This window comes from Opisthocomus hoazin, chromosome 39, assembly GCF_030867145.1.
Source record: "Opisthocomus hoazin isolate bOpiHoa1 chromosome 39, bOpiHoa1.hap1, whole genome shotgun sequence".
In the NCBI taxonomy this organism is placed as follows: Eukaryota; Metazoa; Chordata; class Aves; order Opisthocomiformes; family Opisthocomidae; genus Opisthocomus; species Opisthocomus hoazin.
This window is the reverse complement of record NC_134452.1, coordinates 646,687-671,097: the sequence shown is the minus strand read 5'-3', so window position 1 is coordinate 671,097 and position 24,411 is coordinate 646,687. Positions and strand designations below refer to the sequence as shown.

At 57.3% G+C, this 24,411-nt stretch overlaps 1 long non-coding RNA gene across 1 annotated transcript; it reads right to left on the bottom strand.

Moving 5' to 3' along the window:
• Positions 1 to 16,594: 16,594 nt before the first annotated feature.
• LOC142365421 (uncharacterized) lies at positions 16,595 to 24,201 on the bottom strand. Its single transcript, XR_012766468.1, has 3 exons — positions 24,114 to 24,201; positions 18,497 to 18,652; positions 16,595 to 16,853 (listed from the first exon to the last, which is right to left on the bottom strand). It is a non-coding gene; the product is annotated as an uncharacterized LOC142365421 (long non-coding RNA).
• Positions 24,202 to 24,411: the final 210 nt, after the last annotated feature.

The following is a 24,411-nucleotide window of genomic DNA, read 5'->3' as shown; positions in this document are numbered from 1 at the left end:
AGCCCAAACCCAAACTGCAGCACTCCACCAGCTAGCAGGAAGACAACGAACTCCATCCCAGCTGAAACCAGCACACCATCGGAAAGGGGCGGGGGGAGTGAGCGAGCGGCTGTGTGGTACTCAGTTGGCGGCTGGGGTTAAACCACGACAGCCCCGAAGCCCCCGCAGAGGCTGGAGCGCAGCCCTGCCACAGTAGCCCAGGGATCCTCCACCCTAACGGGACCACGCAGTCGTCCCTGGGGGCAGCTCGGGGTCCCACAGAGGGGTCTGGGGTGTGCTGAAGGCCTTGGGAGGGGTCCGGAGGGGACCAGTGCTGGAAAGCACGAGCTCTTCCTGTTTGGTGGGAGGAGGAGCAGAGTTGAGGCGACACAAAAGTAGGATTTCTGCTGGGCTGGAGTGAATCTGACACATTTAACGCCGTTGAGGGCAGGGGCAGGGCTCTGCAGTGCACCGAGAGGCAAGGGACGTCATTGGGGCACGCCGGGGTGTCTGAGCATGGGGCTCTGAGACACCCGGGAGGGCAGCAGGGAGGGGTCCCAAGGGAACATGAGGGCAGAGGGGGGCTGGAGGCCCCCCAAGAGCACCCAGGTGCCCGGGGCTGAGAGCCCCGGAGACGCCCTGCCCCTCCCTGCCTGGGTCACACTGGGGCCCTTTGTGACCTCACTTGCTGACATTCCACTGCGCTGCACGTGGTCAGCGCGGCTGCAGCCCCCAGCCCACAGTGTCCGGCAGGACGGCATCGGGACAGGGCAGGAGCCCGGAGCTGGCGAGGAGCCCCCGAGCGCAGCCCACGTCTTTCCCCGCGGCGCCGAGCCTTTTTGCCGAAGCTTCCCCCTTGTCCATCCCTACTCCTTTCGTCTGTCCCGCAGGATGGCCGAGAGACCCCCCAGCCGCCCCGGGGTGGCCTGGGAGGAGGACGGGGCTCCCCAGGAGAGCAGCTCTCTGCCGGAGCCCTATGAGGTGTGCATGGTCCAGCCACTGCAGAATGGTGAGTGAGGGGCCCCGTGGGTCTGGGCAGGGCTGGGGCCAGCGAGCGCACCCCGCTCAACGCCGGCATCACCATTTCCCGGCACGCTGGCAGCGGGGGTCCCGCGGGTGGTGGGCGTGATGCTGCCTGAGTGCCGGCTCCCGAGGAGGGAGAGAGCAGAGGGGACCCAGCTCGTGCTCCAGGGCCGTGCTGTGGGACGCGGGGACTTTTCCTGCCCGGCTGCAAGCCAGCTCCTCAGCCCGCTGCACTGGGGGCTTTCCCCGCTGCGCTGTGCTCCAGCATCGCAGCCCGTCTGCCAGGTACCCTCCAGCCCTGACACGCACGGGACGACTGTGCCCGGGGAGGAGGCACGGGGCTGGACGGAGGGCAGAGCTCCTGCCTCTGCGCTCTCCTGCCGCCGGACGCTCTCTGCAGCCCCCCTGCTCTCTTTCTTTATTAGAGTCGGACTGGTTACCGGTGTACCAAGAGGAGAGAGAACTCGTGGAGTTCATCGTGGCCTTCGTCAGCAGCCCAGAAGAGGTAACCGTGGCCATTTCCAACGTGGCTGTACCGGCATCTTCTGTCCATGGCCGTGTGTCCCCTCTCACGCTCCCTGTTTGTCTCTCTGTCCCCTGGCTGCCAGGATGCGGAACAGAAGATGAGATTTCTAAACAGCATCCGCCTGCTGCTGAGAAGCGCGCGGCTCACTGGCTTGTCAGAGGGCCTGGATATCTTCTGCCGCAGATTCGACCTGGTAGAGAGTATTGAGGTGAGGGGACACCTGGTGAATCTGGGGAAGGGGGCAAGGCCCCCCAGCACCCTGTGAGGACAGCGCTTGGGCAGGGTGAGGGTCTGGTGGCACTGGGTCCTGGCAGCTGCCAGGTCCTATCCCGGTCATGCTCCACAGATGCTGCTGGACGAGGAGCCCAGGGACCAACAGTATACATCAGTCCGGCGACTCGCCATACTTGCCATCACTGAACTAAGGTACCTGCCTGTCCCTCCTGGGGACCCTGCCCCACAGGTCTGTGTCCACCTGCACGAGGCCTCGAGGCACCTCTCGAAGCCAGCACCAGTGTCCCAGTGGCCCCCCCCTCTCTCTTTGCAGCTCAGTGCGGAGGGTGCTGGAGGGCAAAGAGAGAAGCCTCCTAGCAGCCTGCTTCAGGAGCATCTTCTTGCTTCCTCCGAGAGAAGTAATAGAAGTCTGGCGCCTTTCCGTCTACCACTCGGTAAGGGCTGGGTGAGGTACAGGAGCCCCCAGTCCTTCTGGGCTGCTCCCTGGTCTTGATCTGACCGGAGACCCAAGGCAGGGCAGGGGCTCTGCTTTGCTTCCCCACCCTCATCCCTTCGTCCCCTTGCACCGTGCCCGCGCACATCCCGTGCCTCAGGCTGCCCTGCCCACAGCAGACTGTCTGCCCCTGGGTCTCTCCCGGGCACCGCAAGGCTGGGCAGGAGTCCTCCCTTGGTGCCGGGGGGTCAGGTCAGTCTCCTGGGGGGAGAGGGACCATGGGAATGGCTGACACAACCCGTTGTCTTCTTTGTAGACCCTGTCAGCCATGGACAACATGCTAGAGAGCGTGGTGCGCAGCTATCCTGCCTCCAGGGTCAGCGAGGGGCTGCAGAGTATCTTGCAGGTCTGGCACGGGCAAAGCGTGGGCTTCACAGGGGCTGTTGCTCACCCTGGGGGAAGGGGGTGACCCGAGGGGCAGGAACCCCACCACAGGCTTTGCTCGAGATGATCAGAAGAAGCCTTGGTGGACTGAGCAGGGCTGCTTCTGCTGCCGCGCGTGTCTGCTCCCAGGGCTCACCAGCAGCTTCTCTCTTCCCAGATGCTCTTGGCTTTTGCCACCTCGGACAACGTGGCTGTGCAGGAGAGGGCCCTGGAGAGGATTATGTACCTGTGCCAATTTCTGTCCAGCAATCCCACACTACAGGTACGGAGCCAGGCACCCTCCAGCCAGGCCACCTCCCCCATCTCCTTGCACAGCTTTGGCAGCCGGCAGCTCTCCCCGTGCGGGGCTGCTGCCCAGCTTTGGGAGCCGCGGCCAGCACGGCCCGGCATAGCCCTGACTCTCCAGGGATGCAGCCCTGGGCACTCGGGGCTTCAGGGCTTTGGCACCAGCTGCCCGCCCTCACCCTTTCTGCTGTTCTGCCTCCCTCGCCCAGGCCTGGGACCACGCTGGAACGGACATGTACGGCCATGTCTGCTACAGAGACATCCACATCCCGATCCTGGGACGGCTGCTGGGATGTCTCATCCTCTTCCAGACTTCCAGTGAAACCACAGCCATTCTGGCTTCGCGTGCTCATCGATTCCTCCAGAAATTCATGAGGAAACAAGCCAGTAAGACAATTTGGTGTGGGCTCCATCCCTCGGCACACAGACACCCCCTGATGGGTCTGCTTCTCCTCCTGCCCTCCTTTGCCCTCACAGCTGCTTCCAGCAGCATCCCAGCTCTCGTTTTTCTGCAGAATCTGAGTGTTCTCCTGAAGGCCAGCATCTGTTCTCTGCTGCTCTCCTTCCTCCCTCCTTTTAGGATCTTGAAACACGCGATTTTATGGTCCTACAGACAAAACCACCATCGATCACCATGGCCCAAAGCCATGTCCTCCCTGTTAGTGAAGAGCACATCGATCTCTGCAGCACCCCTGCTGCTCCCTCCAGCGCTTGTAGCGAGAAGCTCTTCCTGATGCCCTCCAGAAATCTCCTCGACCGCTCGTGTCCTGCCATCTTGCAGGCAGATCTGAGGGGGGTTGGTAAGCTTGCCGGCAAAGCTGCTGTGTCTCATTGGCTCTTGTGTGTTTGCCCCGCTGTTTAGGCCGCTCAGTGCTAAGGGTTAGAACACCGCAGCTGCGTTGTGAAGATGAAGTCAACTACTCGCAGTGTGCAGCCGCCCTCATAAACAGGGTAAGGAGCTCCTCACTTGCTGGGACTCTTCTCCGTGGCGTTGTCAGGGCACTCGTGTGAGCAAAGGCGTCCAGAATGAATGGGGCTGACATGGCCTCACTGTCCCTGCTGAGAGGGTTGCTGCTGTTCCTGAGCAGGGACGGTGCCAGGGCTGCACTCGGTGTCCCAGCAGCAGCTCCAGCCCTCCTGGCCACCAGCAAGCCCTGGTTCGCTGCAGGACCAGCACACTCGGCCCAGCAGTCAGCACGGCCGGGCATCTCTCGCCAGGGCTGTGGCACTCGGTGTGACTTGTCCTCGCTCCCCGCCTTCCTCCCCTAGAGATTTGCACCCTACCTGAGACCTGGAGAGAGGACAGACATCGTGCTGGTGGTCATTGAGGCAATGAGAGACTCCAGCATCTTTGACCAGGAGGCAGCAAGGAACATGCTGGAGGTGGTGAAGGAGGACCCTGACTTCTGGCTGGCGGATGTAAGTGGGCTGTGGCTGCGTTGCCCTGCCCTTCAGCCCTGACAGGCATTGTTCCTCCCTCCCTCTCCATCCCTCCCTCCCAAACCCAGCTGTCTCGGGCACCTGAAGCCACCTCAAGGCAGCACAGAGGGCTGAGAAGGGCAGCCGAGGAAGCGGCTGCACTCCAGTGGCAGCACCATCCTCAACTGTGTCTCCTCCAGGTGCCAAAGATCATTAGATGCATCCGCGAAAATCTGGAACGCATCAACACGGAGTCAGCCCGCCAAAGCGTGGAGTCACTGCTTCTCCTGCTCACCAACCGGAAGCCCATCACAGTGCTCACTAGCCTCCTGCAGGTCTCTTCACCAGCACAGAGGTACTCACCCCAAAAGCCATGAGGGCTTGCTCCCTGATGAGCAGGGCCCCTCCATCCCACCATGTCCTGCAGGGCTGACCCAGCCCATGCTGCCTTGGCCCAGGTAGCCCTGCTGACAGAGCATCCTGCCTTGCAGCACTAACGTGGCCGTGTGGGAGGTGCTGGTTCGCCAGCCTTTGGATGGCATCTTCAGGCAGCTCCTTGCCTGGTTTGAGCACAAGTTGCGTTGCAGGCTTGTCTCCTCTGTGGCATCCAGCTGTATCCATCACTTGGTTGTGAGTTACCAGCAGAGACCTTCATCACCCTCAGTTAGCCCTGCAGCCTCTGCCGGTATCTCACTGCTGTCTTTGTTTCAGGTGACGGCCCCCAGCGAGCTGCACGTGGAGGATGTTGATGACGAGTCCCAGGTTGAGAGCAATGAGAGACATCCAAGCCTGGTGACCCCCTCTCTATTCCTTGGAGTCCTCGTCAAACTGTCAGAGAGACGTAACACAGTGAGCAGAACATCGTCAAGGGGAGCCGTGTTGGCCGCTGAGTGCTGGGGCGGTGGGTGGGGCTGTTGGCTTGGCCTTGGCCAAAGGGAAACTCTGTCTTTGATACAGGCAAGAAAAATGACGGCCTTCCTGCCGCACATCGTGGAGATGCTCCAGCATGATGACCCCGATGTCATGATGAAGGTCCTGGAGCTCTTCAGAAACGTGCAGGGCCACCTGACCAGGGACGAGGCCGGCCCCATTGCTGTGCTGCTGGAGGAGCAGCTCCCACCCCTCTTTGAACATGTAAGGCTGATGGGAGAGCCTGTGCCCCGCAGATGAGCGCCCTGCAAGGACGGCTTCTCCCTGCTGCACAATCTGACTGCGGAGCATCTCCCCTCACCTCAGCCATGACAACACCCCTGCCCCGCACTGGCAGGCCGACACTCTTTCTGAAGTCCACCTCTCCTCCTTCCCACCAGGAGTCCAGCCAGCTGCGAGAGATTTCTTTTAGCCTCTTCCGAGTCCTCCTGCAGTCAGTGTTGGGGGATGACGAGCAGATGATGAAGACCAAAGTGTGGTCGTTGCTCATTCCGCTCTTCTTTCACATGGGCGACCAGGACGTCACCGTGGCCCAGGTACAGATTTCAAAGCTAAGCGTGGTGCAGGGAAGAGACCCCCGACCGTTTGGGCCAGGGCACGTCCCAGCTTCCTAAAGGCCCGCCCAGGAACAAAACCAAGAGGAGGGGGACGCCAGGTCTCCTTTCCCAGGCCGTGGTGCCATCTCCCAGCTTCTGCTGTTCTGCAGGCCTCCAGAGAAGCCCTCCTGGCTGCAGCAGAGCTCCTCGGCTGGAAGAAGCTCAAAGTCCGGGTGCAGACAGGGCACACAAGGAGGATTGGAGAGTGCTTGGTGAGGACTAGCCCCAGGACCTGGAGACCCTGGCTCATCTGAGCCTTGCAGTGGGAGGGAGGGTGTCTCCGGACCCCCCATAGGGCTTTTGGTTGGGAGACGGGAAGGGGAATGGCAGGCACTGGTAGGAGGGTCTGCCACATGCCCATGTCCTTCTGCTCTCTCCAGCTGGCACGGGACAGAAGCAGGGCTGACGAATACTTGCAGCAGAGCCTGCGGTATCTGGAGGATGCTCAGCCCAGCTTGCGAGAGGAGGCCGTGAGGTTCATTGGTGAGCCACAGCCCCGTGGTCCCTCTTTTGGCAGCGTGGACGCAGCCCCTGCCGCTGTGCTGGCACGAGCGTGCTGGGGAGCAGGGGCTCTGACCCAGCTCTGTGCCTAGGGCTTGCCGCGCGGTCCCTGAGGAGCGAGCAGCAGATCTCCTGGCTCTGCAGCAGTGAGTAGGGAGCACGGGCTGGAGGGGATGCCTGGGGATCTCTGCACACAGCGGGGGTTCATCTCGGCTCTGTTGCTTTCTGTCACAGCCCTCAAGAACCTGGAGAGAGACAGCAATGCCTCCGTCCGTTCCCTGGCAGCTCAGACCATCCTCAACCTCAGCCCTCGCAGGCCGTGGCGGCGGAAACTGGGACGCAACCTGCGAGCGCTGTGCTGCTGCTGCTGCTAAGGTTTCCCAGCAGAGCACAGAGGTCTGGAGGGGGTCCAATGGCAATAAGAGTCACCACCCTACCGAGTTTCCAAGGCAGCGAGTCCTCAGCCACCTCTTCCCATCCCGTCCCAGTTGCCTCCAGTCGCCCGGCCCCAGCCAGCTCGGGCAGAGCAGAGCTCTGGAGGTGCACCAGCGTGGTCATGCTGGGCAGCGGCTCCATGGCAGCTCTCGGCTGCCGGAGGTGTGGGGAGACAGGGGCTGCGCCAGGGTCCTGGGGGCAGTTTGGCGGTTCCCACCAATCGCAGTGCACATGGGCTCCATGAGGGAGCAACGCCGCCATTTCCCCCTCCGCCTACCCAGCCGCTGCCCCGCCAAGTCCAGAAGCTGCACTGATGGCAGCGGCCCCCTCACGGGGGAAGATGGCAGGCCCGAAGCACAGAGCACGGGCTCTAATGGGGCAGAACCCATCCGTACTTTGGGAGTGACAAGAGGATCCCAACAGCTGACTGTGGTGGAGTCCGAAGTGAGCCGAACTGGGAATGAGTGGCAAAAGCACCCCGTTTTGACTGGCCCCGAGGCTCCGTGCGTCCTTGGCATCCACTGTCTCAGGAGAGGGTGTTTTGAGGACCCAAAAGGGTACTGGTGGGCTTCTGGTGGAGCTGCCTTGGAGACAGAGGAAGTTCAACAGCTGTCTGCCTTGCCCGGTCTCTCGGAGGACCCTTTTGTTGTGGGGTTGCTGAGGGCTGAAGAACAACAGGCGCCGATCGCTACCACAGCTGTGCACCGGCAGCAATATCGCCCCAACCCGATCCCCAGCCAGAAGCTGATCCGTCAACTGGAGAGTCAAGGAGGGATCAGCAGGATTCGCTCATCCTTGACCTGTCCTGTATGTCTGGCGCGAAAGTCTAATGGAGAGTGGAGACTGACAGCAGGCTGTCGTGGCCTGGATGAAGTCATCCTGGTGACTGTGAGCTCTAGCATGCCGGACATGCTAGAACTTCACCATCCACTGGAGTCCAAGGCAGTGGAGTGGTACGCCACGCTGACGTGTTCTTCTCAATGCACTCGGCAGCAGAGTGTCAGCCAGAGTTTGCTGTCCCTTGGAGGGGCGTCCAGCATGTGGGGTTTGCTGCGGTAGAGCAGGGCCTGTAGGCCTTGCTTGACCAAAGTCAGTGATCGTAGGATGCCCTGATGAAAGACTCAAGGACTGTGGCAAAGTACAGCCAAAGTAAACAAGAACGGAAGCAAAGATTCATAAGGAAATGGGACTGAATGGTCCGCCAAGAAATGCAGGTGGCGAGTAAAGATGTTACTGTGAGAAAGTTATGTTCTGTACTAATGAGCTATATCCTGTACTAATGAGAAACTAGAAATCAAATATAATTAGTAGTTGTCACCATAAATATCAGGTATAATCTGTAGCTGTCACTAGAAAAACGCATGTTCCGAGGAGATAATCTTGAAAAACAGTATATAAGGTACTGAATCTATGAATAAAGTTTGACATTTGCAGCATTCATATTGTATGCGTATGCTTTGTCCATCTTCACAACGGACTTGTCGCAACACCAGGACACCTGAAATCAACTGCCCCACACAGCCCCACCACTTGCCAGGGGCTGATCCAGAGTGCGCTGGAAGCTCCGGGACTCCTACAGTGCCCTGATGACATCATCGTGTGGGGCAACAGAGCAGCAGCAGGTTTTGAGAAAGGGAACAGAATAGTCCAAATCGTTCTGAAAGCCAGCTTTGCCATCAAACAAAGTAAGGTCAAGGGACCTGCACAGGCGATCTGGTCTTTAGGCGTCAAATGGCAAGATGGCCGTCGTCAGATCCCAATGGATGTGATCACCACGACGGCAGCTACGTCTGCAGCGACCAGCAAAAAGGAAACACAAGCCTGCTTAGGCATTGTGGGGTTTTGGAGAATGCACGTTCCCCATTCCCGCCGGGTCGTAAGCCCTTCCTATCGAGTGACCCAGAAGAAGAGCCGGGCATCGGTCAGTACAATTGCTCAGCGCCCGCTGACCGCTGCCCAGTTAGTTGCCAAGCCGTGGCACCCTCCGGCCAGTTAACCCCCGTGTATGCTCAACATGACACCCTACGGTATGGCAGAATCCTTGGCTGCGTAGTCCTGCTTAGCAGCTGAACCGAAACATCAGCGCGTTATCAGCATCGTCATCAGCCCAAACCCAAACTGCAGCACTCCACCAGCTAGCAGGAAGACAACGAAGTCCATCCCAGCTGAAACCAGCACACCATCGGAACGGGGCGGGGGGAGTGAGCGAGCGGCTGTGTGGTACTCAGTTGGCGGCTGGGGTTAAACCACGACAGCCCCGAAGCCCCCGCAGAGGCTGGAGCGCAGCCCTGCCACAGTAGCCCAGGGATCCTCCACCCTAACGGGACCACGCAGTCGTCCCTGGGGGCAGCTCGGGGTCCCAGAGAGGGGTCTGGGGTGCACTGAAGGCCTCGGGAGGGGTCTGGAGGGGACCAGTGCTGGAAGGCACGAGCTCTGCCTGTTTGGTGGGAGGAGGAGCAGAGTTGGGGCGACACAAAAGCAGGATTTCTGCTGGGCTGGAGTGAATCTGACACATTTAACGCCGTTGAGGGGCAGGGGCAGGGCTCTGCAGTGCGCCGAGAGGCAAGTGACGTCGTGGGGGCATGCCGGTGAGTCTGAGCATGGGGCTCTGGGACAGCCGGGAGGGCAGCAGGGAGGGGTCCCGAAGGGACACGAGGGCAGAGGGGGACTGGAGGTCCCCCGAGAGCACCCAGGTGCCCGGGGCTGAGAGCCCCGGAGACGCCCTGCCCCTCCCTGCCTGGGTCACACTGGGGCCCTTTGTGACCTCACTTGCTGACACCCCACTGCGCTGCACGTGGTCAGCGCGGCTGCGGCCCCCAGCCCGCAGTGTCCGGCAGGACGGCGACAGGACAGGGCAGGAGCCCGGAGCTGGCGAGGAGCCCCCGAGCGCAGCCCACGTCTTTCCCCGCGGCGCCGAGCCTTTTTGCCGAAGCTTCCCCCTTGTCCATCCCTATCCCTTTCTTCCGTCCCGCAGGATGGCCGAGAGACCCCCCAGCTGCCCCAGGGTGGCCTCGGAGGAAGACAGGGCTCCCCAGGAGAGCAGCTCTCTGCCGGAGCCCTATGAGGTGTGCATGGTCCAGCCACTGCAGAATGGTGAGTGAGGGGCCCCGTGGGTCTGGGCAGGGCCGGGGCCAGCGAGCGCACCCCGCTCAACGCCGGCATCACCATTTGCCGGCACGCTGGCTGCGGGGGTCCCGCGGGTGGTGGGCGTGATGCTGCCTGAGTGCCGGCTCCCGAGGAGAAAGAGAGCAGAAGGGACCCAGCTCGTGCTCCAGGGCCATGCTGTGGGACGCGGGGACTTTTCCTGCCCGGCTGCAAGCCAGCTCCTCAGCCCGCTGCACTGGGGGCTTTCCCCGCTGCGCCGTGCTCCAGCATCACAGCCCGTCTGCTGGGCACCCTCCAGCCCTGACACGCACGGGACGACTGTGCCCGGGGAAGGGGCACGGGACTGGACGGAGGGCAGAGCTCCTGCCTCTGCGCTCTCCTGCCGCCGGACGCTCTCTGCAGCCCCCCTGCTCTCTTTCTTTATTAGAGTCGGACTGGTTACCGGTGTACCAAGAGGAGAGAGAACCCGTGGAGTTCATCGTGGCCTTCGTCAGCAGCCCAGAAGAGGTAACCATGGCCATTTCCAACGTGGCTGTACCGGCATCTTCTGTCCATGGCCGTGTGTCCCCTCTCATGCTTCCTGTTTGTCTCTCTGTCCCCCGGCTGCCAGGATGCGGACCAGAAGATGAGATTTCTCAACAGCATCCACCTGCTGCTCAGAAGCGCGCGGCTCACTGGCTTGTCAGAGGGCCTGGATATCTTCTGCCGCAGATTTGACCTGGTAGAGAGTATTGAGGTGAGGGGACACCTGGTGGATCTGGGGAAGGGGGCAAGGCCCTCCAGCACCCTGTGAGGACAGCGCTTGGGCAGGGTGAGGGTCTGGTGGCACTGGGTGCTGGCAGCTGCCAGGTCCCATCCCAGTCGTGCTCCACAGATGCTGCTGGACGAGGAGCCCAGGGACCAACTGAGCACACCAGTTCGGCAGTTCGCCATGGATGCCATCGCCGCGTTGAGGTACCTGCCTGTCCCTCCTGGGGACACTGCCCCACAGGTCCGTGTCCACCTGCACGAGGCCTCGAGGCACCTCTCGAAGCCAGCACCAGTGTCCCACTGGCCTCTCTCTCTCTTTGCAGCTCAGTGCAGAGGCTGCTGGAGGGCAAAGAGAGAAGCATCCTAGCAGCCTGCTTCAGGAGCGTCTTCTTGATTCCTCCAAAAGAGGAAACAGAAGCCCAGCACCTTGATCTCTACTACTCGGTAAGGGCTGGGTGAGCTACAGGAGTCCTCCCTTGGCGCCGGGAGGTCAGGTCAGTCTCCTGGGGGGAGAGGGACCATGGGAATGGCTGCCATAGCCCTTTGTCTTCCTTTCAGACTCTGATGGCCATGGACAACATGCTGGAGAGCGTGGTGCTCAGCTATCCTGCCTCCAGGGTCAGCGAGGGGCTGCAGAGTATCTTGCAGGTCTGGCACGGGCAAAGCGTGGGCTTCACAGGGGCAGTTGCTCACCCTGTGGGGGAAGGGGGTGACCCGAGGGGCAGGAACCCCACCACAGGCTTTGCTCGAGATGATCAGAAGAAGCCTTGGTGGACTGAGCAGGGCTGCTTCTGCTGCCGCGCTTGTCTGCTCCCAGGGCTCACCAGCAGCTTCTCTCTTCCCAGATGCTCTTGGCTTTTGCCACCTCGGACAATGTGACCGTGCAGGAGAGGGCTCTGGAGAGCATTACGTTCCTCAGCCGCTTTCTGGCCGACAAACCCACGGTGGAGGTATGGAGCCAGGCACTCTCCAGCCAGGCCACCTCCCCCATCTCCCTGCACAGCTTTGGCAGCCGGCAGCTCTCCCCGTGCAGGGCTGCTGCCCAGCTTTGGGAGCCGCGGACAGCACGGCCCAGCAAAGCCATGACTCTCCAGGGATGCAGCCCTGGGCACTTGGGGCTTCAGGGCTTTGGCTCCAGCTGCCCGCCCTCACCCTTTCTGCTGTTCTGCCTCCCTCGCCCAGGCCTGGGACCACGTTGGAAAGGACATCTACGGCCCTGTCTGCTACAGAGACATCCACATCCCGATCCTGGGACGGCTGCTGGGATGTCTCATCCTCTTCCAGTCTTCCAGTGAAGCAACAGCCCTTCTGGCTTCAGACGCTCTTCGTTTTCTCCAGCAATTCATGGAGAATCAAAAGAGTAAGACAAGTTGGTGTGGGCTTCATCCCTCGGAACACAGACACCTCCTGATGGGTCTGTATCTCCTCCTGCTCTCCCTTGCCCTCACAGCCACTTCCCGCGGCATCCCAGCTCTCAGTTTGCTGCAGAAGATGAGTGCTCTCCTGAAGGCCACTTCCCTGTTAGTGAAGAGCACATCCATCTCTGCAGGACCCCGGCCACCCCCTCCAGCGCTTGTAGCGAGAAGCTGTTCCTGATGCCCTCCAGAAATCTCCTCGACCACTCGTGTCCTGCCATCTTGCAGGCAGATCTGAGGGGGGTTGGTAAGCTTGCCGGCAAAGCTGCCGTGTCTCATTGGCTCTTGTGTGTTTGCCCCGCTGTTTAGGCCGCTCAGTGCTAAGGGATAGAGCACCGCAGCTGCATTACGAAGTTGAAGTCGCCTACATGCAGCGTGCAACCACCCTCATAAACAGGGTAAGGAGCTCCTTGCTTGCTGGGACTCTTCTCCGTGGTGTCGGCAGGGCACTCGTGTGAGCAAAGGCGTCCAGAATGAATGGGGCTGATTTGGCCTCACTGTCCCTGCTGAGAGGGTTCCTGCTGTCCCTGAGCAGGGATGATGCCGGGGCTGCACTCGGTGTCCCAGCAGCAGCTCCAGCCCTCCTGGCCACCAGCAAGCCCTGGTTCGCTGCAGGACCAGCACACTCGGCCCAGGAGCCCAGCCCTTCTCCCTCACCCTGGGGCCCTCTATTCTCATCCATCCCCAAGTAGCAACCGCAGTCCCTGCTGCTGGCTTTCCCGCGGGCACTGCCGCCAGCATGGCTGGCCATCTCTCGCCAGGGCTGTGGCACTCGGTGTGACTTGTCCTTGCTCCCCGCCTTCCTCCCCTAGAGACTCGCACAATACCTCACACCTGAAGAGACGACAGGCATCGTGCTGGTGGTCATTGAGGCGATGAGAGACTCCAGCATCTTTGACCAGGAGGCAGCAAGGAACATGCTGGAGGTGGTGAAGGAGGACCCTGCCTTCTGGCTGGCAGATGTAAGTGGGCTGTGGCTGCGTTGCCCTGCCCTTCAGCCCTGGCAGGCATTTTTCCTCCCTCCCTCTCCATCCCTCCCTCCCAAACCCAGTTGTCTCGGGCACCTGAAGCCACCTCAAGGCAGCAGAGAGGGATGGGAAGGGCAGCCGAGGAAGCGGCCGCACTCCACTGGCAGCACCATCCTCAACTGTGTCTCCTCCAGGTGCCAGAGATCACGAGATGCATCCGCGATAACCTGGAACACATCAACACGGAGTCAGCCCACCAAAGCGTGGAGTCACTTCTTCTCCTGCTCACCAACTGGAAGCCCATCACGGTGTTCATGAGCCTCCTGAAGGTCTCTTCACCAGGACACAGGTACTGGATCCAAAAGCCATGAGGGCTTGCTCCCCGATGAGCAGGGCCCCTCTATCCCACCACGTCCTGCGGGGCTGAGCCAGGCCATGCTGCCATGGCCGAGGCAGCCCTGCTGACACCCTGCCTTGCAGCGCTGATGTGGCCGTGTGGGAGGTGCTGCTTCAGCAGTCTTTCGATAGGATCTTCAAGCAGTTCCTCATCTGGCTCAAGCACAAGATGCATTGCAGGCTTCACTCCTCCATGACAGACATCTGTATCCATCAGTTCTATGTGAGTTACCAAAAAAGGCCTTGATCACCCTCGGCGAGCCCTGCAGCCTCTGCTGGTGTCTCACTGCTGTCTTTGCTTCAGGTGACGGCCCCCAGCGAGCTCCAGTTGGAGGCTGTTGGTGACAAGTCCCAGGTTGAGAGCAATGAGAGGTGTCCAAGCCTGGTGATGCTCTCCCTGTTCCTGCGAGTCCTCATGACGCTGTCGGAGAGACCTGACACGGTGAGCAGGGCATCATCTAGTGGAGCAGCGTTGGCTGCCGAGGGCTGGGGCGGTGGGTGGGGCGGTGGCTTGGCCTCGGCTGGGAGTCAGGCAGTGGGGAGACAGCTCCAAATGCCCTCCCTGCCACGGTGGGCCTCACAAAAGGGAAACTCTGTCTTTGATGCAGGCAAGAAAAATGCAGGCCCTCCTGCCACACATCCTGGAGATGCTTCAGCATGATGACACCGATGTCAGGACGAAGGTCCTGGTCCTCTTCAGAAATGTGCTGGGCCACCTGACCAGGGACGAGGCCAGCCCCATCGCTGTGCAGCTGGTGGAGGTTCTCCCACACCTCTTTGACCATGTAAGCCAGATGGTGGAGCCTGAGCCCCACAGATGGGCGCCCTGCAAGGACAGTTGCCCATTCTGTCCACCCCTGTGGGCAGCGCGCGGAACAGGGTCTGCTCCCCCGGGCTCCCGTGGGATGGCTTCTGGGCTTTGCAGCCCCTATATCTGGGCTCCCCCCTACATCTCCCCTCACCTCAGCCACGACAACGCCCCTGCCCCGCACTGACAGGCCAATGCTCTTTCTGAAGTCCACCTCTCCTCCTTCTCACCAGGGGTCCAGCCAGCTGCGAGAGCTCTCCATCAGCCTCTGCAGAATCCTGCTGCAGTCAGTGGTGGCGAATGACGAACAGATGATGAAGATCAGTGCGCGGTGCTTCATGGTCCCGCTCTTCTTCCACATGAGCGACCAGGTTGACAGCGTGGCCCAGGTACAGATTTCAAAGCTAAGCGTGGTGCAGGGAAGAGACCCCCGGCCGTTTGGGCCAGGGCACATCCCAGCTTCCTAAGGGCGGGATCACCCCAGGAACAAAGCCAAGAGGAGGGGGACGCCAGGTCTCCTTCCCCAGGCTGTGGTGCCATCTCCCAGCTTCTTCTGTTCTGCAGGCCTCCAGAGAAGCCCTCCTGGCTGCAGCAGAGCTCCTCGGCTGGAAGAAACTCAAAGCCCAGGTGCAGAGAGGGAAGACATGGAGGATTGGAGAGTGCTTGGTGAGGACTAGCCCCAGGACCTGGGGACCCTGGCCCATCTGGGCCTTGCAGTGGGAGGGAGGGATCTCAGCACCGCGCAGACCCCCTGCCTGTGGCTTCCTCACAGACATTCCCTCAGAGATGGGAACGGCCTGGGTGGGAAGGGGAATGGCAGGCGCTGGGAGGAGGGACTGCCACATGCCCATGTCCTTCTGCTCTCTCCAGCTGGCGCGGGACAGAAGCAGGGCTGACGAATACTTGGAGCAGAGCCTGTGGTACCTGGAGGCTGCTCAGCCCAGCTTGCGAAAGGAGGCCGTGAGGTTCATTGGTGAGCCACAGCCCCGCAGTCCCTCTTTTGGCAGCCTGGCCCCAGCCCCCACCGCTGCACTGGCACGAGCGTGCTGGGGAGCAGGGGCTCTGACCCAGCTCTGTGCCTAGGGCTTGCCGCGCGGTCCCTGAGGATCGAGGAGGAGATCTCCTGGCTCTGCAGCAGTGAGTAGGGAGCATGGGCTGGAGGGGATGCCTGGGGATCTGTGCACACAGCGGGGGTTCATCTCGGCTTTGTTGCTTTCTGTCACAGCCCTCAAGATCCTGGAGAGAGACAGTGATGCCTCCGTCCGTTCACTGGCAGCTCAGACCATCGTCAACCTCAGCCCTCGCAGGCCGTGGTGGTGGACACTGGGACGCAACCTGCGAGCGCTGTGCTGCTGCTGCTGCTAAGGCAGGCGGAGGTGCAGACTTCAACAGGAAAATGACTCCGTTTTAATAATTAAAAAGATGGAACAAGAAGCCCGTGGGGTCCTTCCGATGTGCGATGAGCTGAGCCGGCAGCGTCCTTCCTGGCCTGTCCCGCTGCCTGCAGGACCTCTACCCCCTCGTCTCTCCCTGGCCCCAGGCTTGCTTCACCAGTTCAGCCCTGGCTGAGGCTTTCCCCAGCAGAAGCCACGTTTCTTCGTCCCCTGGGCAAGTCTTTTCTGTAGGGAGGCAGAGGGGAAATGGCAGCCCCTGCAGGAAGCGGCATTGCCCGCAGAGCTGCCCGACGCCCTCCAGCAGCCCGTGGCAGCACAGCACCCACTGAGCCAGGGTCTCCTTGTCCCAGAGCCCCAGCTGCTCTGCTGGCCTACAAAACCCAGAGGAAACGAACGCAGAGCAGAAGAGAGCAGAGAAGCTTTAGCCCAAGCAGCCCCTGCTCAGACATCGCGCGGCAAGAAAAGGCGCCCGCTCTCTGCCAAGCTTGCAGGTTATCGTTCATCCCGACGTTGAGAGCTGCCCGCCTCCAGCATGCTCTGCGCTTCAGAGGGGCAGTTGCTCCCTTTGGGGGAAGGGGGTGCCTGCTCTTGAGTGGACGGTGTTCACTGCGGTGCCATGCAGAGAGAGCACAGTGTGGGGAGGGTGCCCACCTGCCTTGGGTAACCGGGGACTGCCCAGCAGGCTCTGCCAGAGCACAGTGGCTGCAGAGGGGTGTTGGCGTGGGTTACGGAAACGTTGTAACGATGTGACCCCAATATGAGTATGATCGTTCACCTTTATTAAGTCAGCAAAAACAAGGTAGAAAAGGTAAACAAGGTATAGCAAAGCAATTACAGCATCTGATTTGTCAAACCCCCAATCCATATATAGGCAAAACTACTGCAACTCGTTGTGATTGGTGCAGAGCTGCATCTCGATGTGAAAACAGTTCTGTGGCAGGAAACAACAGCGTGGCAGGAAGGAAGTGACAGTGTGGCAGGAAACGGCGACGTGACGGTCCCCCTGCTCCAGTGTCCCGAGCTCGTCGCTCTACCTTCCCAGCAGGGTTCCATGTCCGCCGCTCCCAAGGCTCACCTCCGATCGGAACCTGGGTTGCTCAACGCACCAAGCTATGTCCCCTCTCATCCAGCCAGGACTCCACAATTCCCCCTTCTTGTTTTTGAGCTAGCCAGGTTTGCTTCATCATCTTGGAGAGAGCCCCTTTAAGACAGCTGAAGCAAATACATATTATAATTCCAACAGCAAGTAACACGATACATATACACAAATTTCCTATAACTAAACTGTTAAGCCAAGCGGGCAGATTACCAAAGAGCGAGGTGAGCAATCCATCAAAAAATCTCTGGTTTTGTTGCATTTGATTGGCGTGCTGTTCGAGCCATTGTGATTGCTTGTGGATGGACTTACTATGATTGGACAAGTCCATACATCACATGCCTTCGAAATCCTCACAACCATGTCCCTGGGCCAGCAGTAAAAAATTAATTGCGGCTCTATTTTGCAATGCCGCATGTCGGAGACTACTCTGATCTTCTAGCAGGGATTCCAAGACTTTTGTGGTAACACTGGCTTGCTTCTCTGCCCAGCACGTCAATTTCCCTAGCTGGTTTAACGCTGCGCCAACGGCGGCACCGGGCACTAATAATGCCAGAAATACTCGCTCGGCGGTACTTGGGAGAGTGATTCGATCATTGCAGTTAGGAGGAAGACCCGTAACATCTCGTTTGGGACGAGTTGTTACCTTCTTCCACCACTGTCGATCTGGAGCTAGCAATGTCAGCTGACCTAAGTAACACGGGCTGCCATAGACGTTACGAGGAATTCCTTGCCATGCCCTGTCACCACAGATTAAGAACACGTCAGGAGGCAAGGCTTTAGGCGTAGCATTATTCCACAAGGGAGAACCACCTTCCATCCCGTAGGCGCCCAGATTTTGGGGGGTTCTTTTGTTCATATCATTGGTACCACAGAAGCTGACAGCTCTAGAGTGGCCCTGATAGTCATAATAAGAAGCAATTGGAGTGACATTGGCCCACCCTGACTGGTTGAAGAAATGGCGATGGTTAGGCCTAGCAATAGCAGGCCCTGCAAATACAAAACAAGTTTGAGTCCAGTTTTTGGTCGTGTTACCAATCCTCATCGACCCTAGCAAGTTCAGCACTTGAGAATCCCAGGGCAATGTGCGATTCAGACCTTGTATGAGTTTGGCACTGCAACTACTCACTTGAATCTCCTTTCTACATCTGCCTGCACTATAATTAGCAAAATGAGTAACATTATAGCTAGGTACTCCTATTAGACAGGTACGAAAAGGCTCTGTTGTGGAAGCAAGAGACAAACCAAATGCTGATTGGCCCGTTTTGTTCGCCCAGGTAACCCATAGATTTTGTCGGGGCTCCATGCGATAAAGGGTTTCTTCGCCTACTATAATCTGACAACATGTGAAGAGTACGGCTAACAGGGTAACCACTCGTTTTCCTGCCATTCCCTTCAAAACTGATGCAAGCATCGCACTCTCTTCTTTCCCCCCCCACTTTGGGGACGGTCCAAACAGCAAGCACTAACTTACTTTGGCTATATTAAAAGAACTACTTACCCATATGGTTTTAGCTCTCCGGTTTGCTAACTTTACCCACTTCAAGCGGCTACAGAGATAAGCATCGCTCCCTTATGTCTTGAGCTTTGTAACAATTAAAATGCGAGCTACGCTGTGCCCTATTAAAGGCACTGATCACACCGATGCTTCGCAAATGATATTCGCCGCCGCCACTATTGTTGGCAAGTGTAACAATTACATAAAACCCGAGGCCTACAGATCTTACAAAACATCACAGGTGATATCGGTGACAAGTACCTCCTGGTAACCACTCATATACTCTTCCCTCTATTCAGGTTACTTCTACTTGATTGCTCTGCTCGTGAGAGTCTGCTTGTTGCTCCTCGGCTAACTTGTCTTGCTGATTCAAAGCAGGCTTCACGGCTCGGCTAGGCACCCAGACTGGACCGCGATCTGTGGAAACACACATATAACCTCGACCGTTAAATATCACTGGTACGGGTCCAGCCCATTCTCCAGTAGTCGGGTCTCTATAGATCACTTCAAACCGCGGTAAACTCGTTGCACTATTGAATTTTAAGTTCTGGTGATGCACCACAACAGGCGGTGCCTCCTGATCACCCATAAGGCACAAATAGTTTAAAGTAAAAAGAACTCGATGCAACCTTGATTGTGCTTCTGTTTCAACCCCTCGCTGTTTATCTAAGTAGTCTTTCAGCACGCGAGGAGTGCGCTCTATGAGGCCTTGCCCTGTCGGAGAAGGCACAATTCCCGTGCTGTGCTTAATTCCCCACATCAACAAGAATGATCTCAGCTTTTGACTGACATAGGCAGGTCCATTATCGGTCTTAATTTCTTCAGGGACCCCCAGTACTGCGAAACACGAAAGCAGATGTTTACAAACATGTTGCGCTTTCTCCCCAGGTAAAGCAGAGGCCCATATCATTTTCAAAAAGGTGTCTATTGTGACATGCACGTACTTCAGTCGCCCAGATTCGGAGAAGTGCGTGATGTCCATCTGCCACAGCGCAAGTGCCTGCAGCCCTTTTGGATTTACCCCTTGGCCTATACCTGGTCCCTGGTTTCCACACTTAGGACAGGCCTGTACAATGTAACGAGCCTCATTCTCTGTCAGTCCAAATTGCCTTTGCAGACCTCTTGCATTTTGGTGAAAATTCTCATGACTCTGTCTGGCCTGCTGAAACTTGTCTACTGGAGGCATAGGGCATGCGGGACTGACTAAATTGTCAGCAATCTGATTGCTGTGCCCTAGTCCCAGATCCCATTGGTGGCTACGTACATGAATGACACAACAAGGTACGGCCCGTTGAGACAGTACGGTCCGCAACTGGATAAACAGCTTGCCTAATCTAGGGTTGACTGCCTCCCTAAGCAAGGCATCCGGTATTCGAGGCACTATCCCAGCTACATAAAGGGAGTCAGTTACAACATTTAAAGGCTCATTTAACCAATTAGTTAAAGCCCAGACCACGGCAGTCAGCTCTAAAATTTGTAGCGAATCTCCATCCTGTCCTTGTATCATATGATGACACCACTGGCCCCCTTCTTGCCAAACACAAACTGCCTTATGCAGCCTCCTGCCTGCATCTGTATACACTGTGATTCCTTCGGCCAGCAGCTTCTCCTGAACTCTGGACTTCTCAAGCCATAGATTACGCTTCAAGAACTGCCACAATCTCCCTTTCGGCTGTCGGGAATGTATCCTCCCACCATAGCCTAACATAGCTTCCTGTATGGGTAGAGCATGCCTCAACCACCATTCCAAATCTGCTGCTTTGACTGGTATACTAATGTCCTGCGGCTCTTCCCCTGATATTTCCACTATCCTCGTCCTACCTTTTCTGATTAGCTCTCCCACAGCTTCTGATCGTGTCTGTGTACTAGTCTTCGGCTGCACACTTAAAAACACCTATTTGAGTATATAAAATGGATCATCGCCCCTAACAGGCTTGTCAGTGGCAAAATCAGGACTATTCAACGATGCTGTACAGGAATGAGTCTCCCCCTTCTTCTTTTGCCACTGACAAACAAGGGCATATGGTGACTCTACAGGGTTACAAATAAGCAAGGAAACAGGTAGGGTTAGCAGCTGCCTAGCAGTCCAGGCTGTTTGAAGCTTCTGTACAATGTGTTGCAAAGCTGCTTGCTGCGCCTGTGATAGGGTGACTGCTGTGCTGGGATGCGAGCCACGTAGTAGTAATGTCAGCGGTGCAATGTCAGCATTGGAAATACCAGCACAGTTGCGCACCCACTGGATGTCTCCAAGCAAAGTCTGTACATCAGTCAATGTGCGCAAATTTGTCGCTAACTCCACCTTTTGTGGTTGGATCTTAGCGTCAGAGATGCGCCACCCCAAATACTTCCATGGTGCAGATCGCTGAACCTTTTCTGGGGCGATAACAAGGCCCTTGCTGGCTAAGACAGTACTCAGCTGTGTCAAGGAATCATCATTGAACGCTTCCTGTTGACAGCAGAGGATGTCATCCATATAATGGTAAATGATTGTATTCGGCCATTGCTCCCTGAGTGGAGCTAAGGCCCAAGCCACATAAAGTTGACACAGCGTGGGTGAGTTTCTCATGCCTTGTGGCAAGGCAACCCACTCATATCACTCTGAAGGTGCTGCTTTGTTGGTTACCGGTATCGAAAAGGCAAACTGTTGAGTGTCTCGGGGATGTAAAGGTATAGTGAAAAAGCAGTCTTTTAGGTCAACAATGATCACGTGCCAACCCGACGGAAGCATAGCAGGTGATGGCATTCCAGGTTGTACGGTTCCCATGGGTTGCATCTGCTCATTAATCTTACGTAGGTCGTGTAAGAGGTGCCATTTGCCGCTCTTTTTCGGAATGACGAAAATGGGGGTATTTCATGGGCTGACTGAAGGCTTGATGTGGCCTGCAGCGAGTTGCTCTGCTACCAATTGCCTTGCTATTTGCAGTCGCTCTTCTGCCATGGGCCACTGGTCAACCCACACGGGTTCGTTGGAAAGCCAGGTTAGTGGTGGGTTGGGCGACTGCTCGCCAGTGCCCATAACTAAAAAGGGGTAGTAGTTAGTACAACTCCAATTTGACTCAAAACGTCGCGGCCAATTAGGGCTGAAAGAGTTATGGGCAGCTGCATGACATAGACCTTTAAAGTGACCTCCTGCCCTTCAAGAAAGGTTATTTGCACAGGGTATTGGCTCATCATGGGAGCGGAGTGTCCCCCCACACCTGCGATAGCCATTGTGGGAACACTTAGTGGCCACTCCTCTGGCCAAACACCCGTACTTACGATTGTGATGTCAGCTCCGGTGTCTAGCATGGCATAGATGTGTACTGATGCATTTTTCTGACTCAACACAACGCGCACATTAGGCCGATGGTCCATCTTCGTAGTAAAACAAACTGCAGGGTCTGTGGAATCAAGACTTGGGTTTTCACGGGAAGTCTTTGCTAAAGAATGGTCGATTGAGCTGCCCATCACTAGAACCTGCGCTATCTTACTGCCTTTTGGAACAAACAAAGGAGGACAAAGGGTATGGACCATAATATGAATCTGGTCCGCATAGTCTGCATCGATAACCCTAGGAACAATTAGCAGTCCCTTAACGCCGGCAGAAGAACGTCCCACTAAAAGTTCTTTCATTCTGCCGTTTGAATTAATCCTTGGCCCAATCGCATTGATAGGGATCTCATGTACGGTCGTGTCGTTAAGGACAACGTCTATTGTGGTTTCCAAGTCGATTCCCAAGCTGCCTCTGGTTGCGGCTTGAGGCTGTTGTGAAAAACTCTTGCTTTGCTTGGAGGATTCATTTGTTTCCACACGCGGCCTCTGTCCGCGCTCCTCCTCTCGTTTCCCGAACATACTTTTGTAGCATGGGTATCCTTTTGACAGTTCTCACACCAGATGGCGCCACGGCAGCAACGTCTGACGTGCCCCTTTGCCCCACACCGATAGCAAATACGGCGGTCTGAGGATTGCACCTGCAGAGGACTGTTGTGTTGCACAGCAGCCGCAAGTGGTTGGACAACTTCTCTGACCGCGCCTTGCACGGCAGCAGCGACCGTCGCCTGTTGCTTTTGTGCTCCAGCCCTCTCGACCCTGGACAGCATGTCTTCAACTCCTGCCCCTCTCGGCAGACCTGCCAGAAGCTGTTTTGTAGTCTTATTGGCATTGTCAAAGGCTAGCACACGAAACATTTGTTGCTTGCTTTCGTCATTTAAATCTGGATGATTCATTAACGCATCATACAGCCGGTCGATGAAGTTGCTGTAAGTTTCAGTGGCTCCTTGCACTACAGTTCCGAAAGGTGGAGCGGAAGAACCAGGCAGTGCAAACAAAGCTTCCAGGGCAAGACGTGCTGACAATTGAAGCACATGGGCGGGAAAGGTCAATTGCCGTTCCAGGCTAGCATAAACTCCTTGTCCAGTAAGTATGTCCACTGTTACTCCATGATAAGGATCTTGCTGGTCCTGATGTCGCATCGCCTCATCCATAGCCCGTTCTGCCCATGCTGCTCCCCACTACAAGAACTGAGTAGGGGTGAATAACAACCGCATTAAACTTCGACAGTCATGTGGACACATCAGGTCAGCAGAGTAAATCCAGGTAACAATTTGTCGAGTGGCCTCAGACTTCACCCCATATTGTGTTACGGTGCTACGGGCCTGTTGCAAAATCCTCCAGTCATATGGTTCCCATTTGCTTTGTCCATTAACCTGTACCACAGGACAGGCTAAGGCTTGTGTACCTCCCGTACATGTGGCAATGTTCCACTGTCCATCTAGGATGGCATCTCTTAGAACACCGCTCCAGCGGGCAGGTGTGATCCGTACTGGAGGCCCAGCTAAACATTTCGGAGAGGAAGCCTCATTGTCCCGGTGGGGGGGGTTGGCAACGATTGACATATGCTGGAACTGCAAGCTCATGTCTTGAAGATGCTGCAAAATTGACTGCAAAAGATCGCACCCTGTTTTTCCTTGCAATTCATTCTGGCCGCCATCAGAGGGCGTCGGGAGTGGAGATGCCTCACTGGAGGGTGGCAATGGTGGATAGAGAGGAGGGGCCGATGTTGCAGGCCACGCCCCAGGAGGGGCCAATGTCGTAAGCCGCGCCCCTTCTCCCTCCCCCTCTGGGGATGGTACTAGCCGCTCCTCCCCTCTTCTGGAAGTCAGTCGCACTTCCGCTCCCGACTCCTCCCCTCTCCCCGGGGGCGGTCGTACTACTGCGTCCGGCTCGCATTTGGACTTGATCTCTCTAGCGGCAACTTCCGGTGGGCCCCCCTCCTCTGCGCCCAGACCGGAACCGCGCTCCGCACTCGCCCGAATCTCGGCAATTGTGTTACAAGTGATCCCAGTCATCCCTCTAACGGCAGGTAGCCCGAAAACCCGTGCTAATGTCCCAGGCTTAGGCGCGTGATCTTTCCCGGGCTCCGGAGCTAGCATCTGAGCTACAGCACGCACCACCTCTCCTTCAGCTTTCATGGCTTTTAAGGTCTGTAATACTGTTCGCCAGAGCTCGTGGATGGCTTTTATCTCCTTTTCCTCCTTTTCCTCCCCCGTTATTGTCCTTTCCCACATAGTCTCTCCTAACTCTTGCCCTTCCGAGATGGAAAACAGTAGCAGGGTATCCGCAAAGTGACCCCATCGCTGCCCCAGTTTAATCAACTTCAAGAGTTGCTTTGCCGTTGCATCTGTTCCTCTCTTAGAGAGAATACTGACGAGCAACGTTGCCGCAGCATCCACCTCCATGCCTGCGACCACGGTCTCCACGTTCAAATTTAGCTGCACCAGGCAGCACCAGTGTGGCTCGAAAATTCCTGGGAGTCGGCCGTCCGTGTCTGCCCTGCGCCTCTGCACCCAGGCAGGACCCTCCCAGCCGTTGTTCCCACGCCCCCTCTCCAGCTGCTCACCGCAGTCTCAGGGACTTCTGCAGGGGAAACCGTCCATCCGCTGCTACCAAATGTTGGCGTGGGTTACGGAAACGTTGTAACGATGTGACCCCAATATGAGTATGATTGTTCACCTTTATTAGTCAGCAAAAACAAGGTTTATATAGCAAAGCAATTACAGCATCTGATTAGTCAAACCCCCAATCCATATATATGCAAAACTACTGCAACTCGTTGTGATTGGTGCAGAGCTGCATCTCGATGTGAAAACAGTGCTGTGGCAGGAAACAACAGCGTGGCAGGAAGGAAGTCACAGTGT